The sequence below is a fragment of the Rutidosis leptorrhynchoides genome, chromosome 4 (assembly GCF_046630445.1).
Source record: "Rutidosis leptorrhynchoides isolate AG116_Rl617_1_P2 chromosome 4, CSIRO_AGI_Rlap_v1, whole genome shotgun sequence".
Taxonomy (NCBI): Eukaryota; Viridiplantae; Streptophyta; class Magnoliopsida; order Asterales; family Asteraceae; genus Rutidosis; species Rutidosis leptorrhynchoides.
Window position 1 is genome coordinate 411,544,616 of NC_092336.1, and position 6,862 is coordinate 411,551,477.

At 35.2% G+C, this 6,862-nt stretch overlaps 1 non-coding gene across 1 annotated transcript; it reads right to left on the minus strand.

The window, feature by feature from the left end:
• Window positions 1-5,896: 5,896 nt before the first annotated feature.
• On the minus strand, window positions 5,897-6,004 carry LOC139845843 (small nucleolar RNA R71). Its single transcript, XR_011758599.1, has one exon. It is a non-coding gene; the product is annotated as a small nucleolar RNA R71 (small nucleolar RNA).
• Window positions 6,005-6,862: the final 858 nt, after the last annotated feature.

The window sequence follows — 6,862 nt, forward strand, 5'->3', positions numbered from 1 at the left end:
ATCTTCAAAAAAATGACGTAGCCCGGGCTCGAACCCGAGACCTCTCGGTTAAATAACCACCCTCTTAACCACTGTTCCGCTTACTATTATCTGTTGTAGTTCAAACCTTTTATTATTTTAACCCGTTATTATACGGTTTCCTACTTCAACATAAAATCCTAACCTTCATCATAAATTCCCTCGGTCACCATCATCATTAACAAATCTCCATTTTATTACCACTATCTTTATTATTTTATGTATTACCACCATTATTATTAACAGGTGAATTATCCATTATTATCATAACATAGTCATCATTATCATGACCCTTTCATTATCATCATGAAATCTTCATATATGTCATCATCATCATCATTGTATCTATCATCTTCAACATCATTCATCATGATCATCATGATCATCACCATCAGCGTAATCATCATCATTATTATTATAATCACGTTTATTATTTTATGTATCATTAAATTGTTATCATCACACATCGTTATTTTAACAGAAGAGCAACATAAATGACCAGTGTAGCAGCAGTGGATAAGAATAAACCGAAGAAAGGATAAAAAAAATGACGTTTGCAGTATAGCATCGGATTTGGTTTCGTTCAAAACAGGAAACAATTGGGCTTTTTCTATGTCCCAAAAACAGCCCAATATAAATAGTAGCCCAAGAAAACAATTAAATCAAGTCGAAACTGATTTAGTGTCCCGTATTTGCTTCGTGAATAAAGTAGGAAACTTTAGGTAGGGTTATATGCTTATTAGATGTTGGCCAAAGAGAAAAAGAAGCATACGGTAGTGGTTCAAATCGTTATCCTTAATATCTTTCGATGGTTATTAAAATCTTCACTAATAATATCGACAGTGATGGTTGGGTTTCAATTTAATGTTTGAAATTAATTAGAAATAGAAAAGGGATTAATCGAATAGCAGCAAAAAATCTCTGTTGTAACTGTATGTAGTTGGGCTTCAGAAAATAGAAAACGTATAGGGTTTGGTTACGGCCCAAATTGTATCACGTTTTTAATTGATGGTGCTATTGTTCGAAAAACATAACAGATAGCACCAATTCGGTTCCTCAATTAATCTAGGATTCTTTCCACAAATAGACCCCACAATTCTTCCACTAACCCACTTAGTCGACAAGCTCCATTCTCTATCGCCTCTATCATTATTAATATGATACCCTACATCATTTTATTCGTCACTTATAGGAGCATGGCAACTTGTCATGTTTCCATTCTCATCGAATCATAATTATCATCATTCCTATATATCATATACACGAAAGGAACAAGGGATGGTTTGTGGTTTATAGTAAACGGAAAAGAAGTTGAGGAGATTTCAATTAAAAATAGAAGATAGAAGAGGTTGCAGCCTTCTTTGTTTTACTTCGAGCAATAGGTATAGAAACAAGTATAGAAGTGATTTAATGGCTGTGGTTTATCACGAAAAAGAAAAAAAGCAAGAAAGAAAAAATAATAATAAGATGAAATGGTTGAAGGTGACGGTTTATGTGGGTTTAATTGGTTTTGGGTTTTCTTTGTTTTTGAAATAGGAATACAAGTGGTGTGTTGAGGTTTGTCGAGCATGAAAACAAAGAACATGAAATAGTTGTTGTGTGTTGTGGGTTAATTGTTCACGAAGTAAAAAAAAAAGATGAAGAGAGAGAGAGAGAAGAGAGAGAGAGAGTAAGGCGGTCGGAGTTGGTAGTCGGTTAAGGTTGTGATGAGTGGTGTTGTCGGGATCTTGGTGGTGAAGGGTGGTGATAGGTGGACGTGGGAGTGGTAACGGGTGGTGGTTTTCGGTGTAGTTCAACAGAGGTGAAGATAGGGATAATGTCGAAGGTGGTGATGGATGGTCGTAGTTGATCGAACGGGTGTTTTTCTTTGGTCATCGCGTTGCTGGGTCTCGAACAGAAACATAAACGATCACAGTTTGTTGGTGGGTGATGGTTGCTAGAGGTGGTGTGGGATGATACCCGATGTGGGTTTTTATATATATGTAAGTAATATTTGCCTATATATATGTATCTTAATATTTCTCTCTCCTTTTTACAATTGTAGTAGCGGATATATATATTGTGCATTTGAATGATTGTATTAGAACTCAAATGTACGATCGATTTGGTTTGTAGTGCAGCTATGGTCGACAAGATATTCGAGCAGGAAGAAGAAAATAAGAAAATAGAAATAGATATGGACTTGAAACAGATTACGCTTTAACTGTTATTGACAGCTAACAAATTTTGTATCTGTCTGTTTGATTTCTTTTCTCCTCTTTCATTCGAATTAAAGTAAGGAAATTTTATAGAGTGTAAGTATACGATGGATGCAGTAACAACATTGTCTGTAGTGGTGATATGGGATCGACAGGAAGAATCGAGTATGAAAGAAGACATGAGAAAAATTTAAAACAGATAGTGACCTGTAACAAATTTGTACACTTATTTGATATTTATTTCTAACAGATTTTGTTTTGTATCTGTGATTGAATTCGGCGTTTAATAAGAATCAGACAGGATTCTCAATCAGGAAGTAGAATACAGAAGTAAAAGAAAAGAAGACGAAAGCAACAGATTCTCTAATCAGGAAGAAGAGGAAAAAAATAAAAGTAGATTTGACACTCAACTGAATTTGTATTCTATTTTGTTTGATTCCCTTTTTTTTTATTTATCAAATTGCATAATAAAGGTTGACAAGGATGTGTAACAAACTAAAATTAATTGTATCTGATTATATTCGATTTTTGTAACAAAGTTAGAGACAGGGAAGAAATTTGGATTGTGATGGGTAACAAATTCCAAATATATATCAGATTTCATAATTTATATTAGTATTAATAAATAAATAAATATATTAATAATAAAAATAACACTAATAATAATAATTATATAATAATAATAATTAATAAAAATCTTAACAACAATGATAATCATAATTATTAATAACAATGTTAGAGATGTTATTATTAATGATAATATTAATAGATTTTATTATTCTTATGATAATAATAATAATGATAATATGTAATAATAATAATGATAATAATAATTATAAAATTATTAACAATAGTCTCATTAATGATAACATTAATAATACTTATTATAATAATATTAATGTTATTAATGATAATAATAATATTAGTAATAATAATACTATAACAATTTATATTTATATTTGTATGTATACACATTTATTTACAAATAATGGTTCGTGAATCGTCGGGAATGGTCGAAGTTAAATGAATGCAAGAAAACAGTTCAAAAATTTTGAGATTCCCCATTTCAGACTTTGCTTATCGAGTCAAAATACTAAATCGTATCGAGAGTTAGATTAAAAATTAGTCGAAAATTTCCGGGTCGTCACAGCCATGCCAGCTTGCCAGCTGTTTCCAGCCATTTTCAAATCTATAAATTGGGCCATTTTTCATCCAATTTTATACACACTTCAATTCACTTCTTTCTCTCTCTTTCTACAATAATTATTCATACTTTCAAGGTAGACTCCGATTAGTACCCGGAGAAGAACGCTGAAGATTGTATTAGGGGTAGTCTGGAGTTTGAAGTTGTCACTTTTGTATTTTCGCAACTCGTGTAATCTACTGGTACTTATATTAGTTGTCTTTATATAATGTTTTCCATTATTATGATTCATGATATTGTTACCATGATTAGATAGTAGTTATCTTTATTGTATGCTATGATGTACTTAGTTATAATTCTAAAATAATATTATGGTTTGTGTATGTTCTTGAGACGCTTTTCGATTATACTTTAACCTCAATCGCTTTTCCAACTAATAAAACGTAGTTATTGGCTCTGTTATTGGGAATTTGCGAACCCCGATATCTGTGTCACCTATTGGTAAGAGAATTCTACCGGATACAATGCAAGCTTGACTGAGGCATACTGGTTGTAGTAAGTCCACCGTGCTTTGGATTCCAACTGAGGACTATTTCTTAGTGAATCATCTAACTAGGCCCAAAGTACATTGTCGATCATAGACCATGCTAGTGTAGTCACCAAGCATATAAACTTCGTACGTGTATGCTGAAGCACAACGGTTGTTGTAGGCTGTACCTCTGCTAAGTATGGCCATGGAACCTGGTTAGCGCTGATTAGTACACTTCACCATACCGCGGTCTCAAGTATTGCACCCCGCTTGAGGGATTCATAGTTAATTAAGGAACTGTTTGTTTAAACTCATACAGGATTGGACCGTTAGGATAACCGAATGTGTTCATGGAAGTCACACCTACTTGGCCATGGTGTTCTTTATGTTTAAGCTCTTTTTAAGGGTCTACCTATCTTTTAAAACCAATCATTAACGAAAGCATCGACACACATCACGTCTCTCGGATATGGAATACCTTGTACTTCATATGCTTAAGAAAGTTTAGACATTTTGGAACGTTAATACGTCACCTAACCGCGTTGCTCAATTGGATGAGCCGTTTGAATGTGTATGCCTGTAGTTAAGCTGCACGGGCGTCGGGGGTATGGGACGTTGCTGTCTATTCAAAATCTTCAAGCCTAACGCATTACCTAATGACATATCTTATGACAGGGGCGGTAGGACCATTGTAATAAATACAAGGTCACTACCTATTCATGAGCCAACACTCCATAATCTCGGAAAAGTAACTAACTAAATCATAGTATGCACTTGCTTTAACCTTATCTGAATTACAATTTTATCGCATTTACTTTATTTAATATTTTAAACTAGAAAATCCAAAATTAGGTAATTTACAACTACTCCTCTACTTTAGGATTATCTTAAGTTAAATAGGTTCGATTCTGCTGACTTCAAAAAAATTCGACCCTAGGTCATACTTTCGTTACTCACCATAATAAGGAGTGGTACGATTTAGGCCCCACTAAATATAAATTTAAAACTATTGCACCTCTCCTGATAGCTAATTCCGACGTCTTGCGACCTAACGGCACCACATAAATAAAACCGTCCGTTTTGGTCATATCAAGAGAGTTGTAGGTTTTTGGCACCGAAGCCGGGGATCTGGTGTCAGACAATACTACTTCTATCAAACCTATTTGCAAGCGTTGAGTGGTGTCTAAGAAAGACACTTGTACATAGACTTGGTTGTTGGATTATTTGAAAAGTCGCCAATTATATTAGGACCAAAAGGATCCTTCCTCTCCGTAGTCGATCTGGCCACTTGGTTTGTTGAATAGTTAGTACGAAGCTCTGGTATTAAAATACCAGGAAATCAGTAGCAAGAACCAACAACATATTAAACTTAGGATAATTAACTTAGATTAACCTAGATTACCTTAGATTACCTTAGATTATCTTAGATTACATTAGATTACATTAGATTACCTCAGGATTACTTTAGACTAAATTAGGAATACTTAGAATATCTACCTTAAACTTAAAAACAAAGGGGCATACTCAGTGTATGACCCATACCCGATGTAGACCAGGGCCGTTGTTATTCGTACCTGATCCAGACGCAATAATATTTAAAGCACGCAAGGAAGAACGAATAAGAAACTGAATGGCGTTAAGCGTTACTCTAGCAGAAAACACCAAACCCTCGATTGAAGGTGGAGGAGGATCAATCAGATTACTAGAGATCCAAGGATACTCGTTCGAGTCAAAACATCATATTATACAGCTCATCCAAAATGGCTGTCAGTTTCATGGTTTACCGAATGACGATCCTAACTCTCACCTTGAAAATTCATATCTCTTTCGAACTCCTGCAAATAGCCATGGACATGACAAGATATAGTGCAGTTATACTTGTTCCCCTACTCTCTCACTCATCATGCGCAAACATGGTTTGAAGGATTGTAAAAAGATTCCATCACGTCATGGATGGAGATGGTAACTAAATTTCTAACCAAATATTTATCTCCTTCTAAACAAACCAAGCTTAAGAATGACATCATTAACTTTAAGCAAAGTAATGATGAATCTCTTTACACCGTATGGGAGCGATTCAAAACCCTGCTAAAGAAATGCCCTAATCACCAGCTTGAACGTTCAACTCAAATATGTGCCTTCTGCAATGGTCTTACGTTAAATCATAGGATGACGATCGATGCAGCAACTCAAGGAAATCTGATGAACCGAACCGCAGACGAAACATGGGAGATGTTCGAAAACATGATAATGCATTATCATTACTGGAACAGTGGTGAAACAACTTCATCATGTACTCCACTCTCTGCACTTAATAATAAAACGGAGGCCATAAAATCCCTCACGAAAAAGATGGAGTCTCTTGCCAAACAACTTAGAGAATTGAAGACGCAACCGCAGCAGGTTAACTAGGCTCAGTCATGTACTAACTGTACCAACCCGTAACCTACAGAAGAATATCAAGTTGAGTATGAGAATCCTGACGGTTCAGTCTGTTACATTCAATACCCTGCTCATGAAACAAATCTCGGATTCATTCAACAATCCAGAGTTAACCAATTTCAAAGAAATAACCAACCTTTTCGATATCGTTAACCACCTTATCCACTATAACAACCTTAATTGACCTACGATCAACCACTTCCTTGGACCACCAGCTGAGGAGAACTCTCCAACCACCCAAATTACGAAAGTAGCCAACCCTGCTCTCGGGACTGATGATCAGTTGACTCAGTTCATTCAAGGACAAAAACAACTAAATCAGAGAACCGCATATAGACAAGACCAGACAAAGATATTCAGGCGAAACCAGTTGGTACTACTCAAAAGTCTAGAAACACAGCTCGGACAGTTATCACAACGCCTTGAAACTCGACCACAAGGAATATTACCTAGTAATACTATCCAAAATCCCCACACAGAAGAAGCTAAGCAAATGGATTCCATAATCCCAAAGGAAGAACCAAGGAGGAG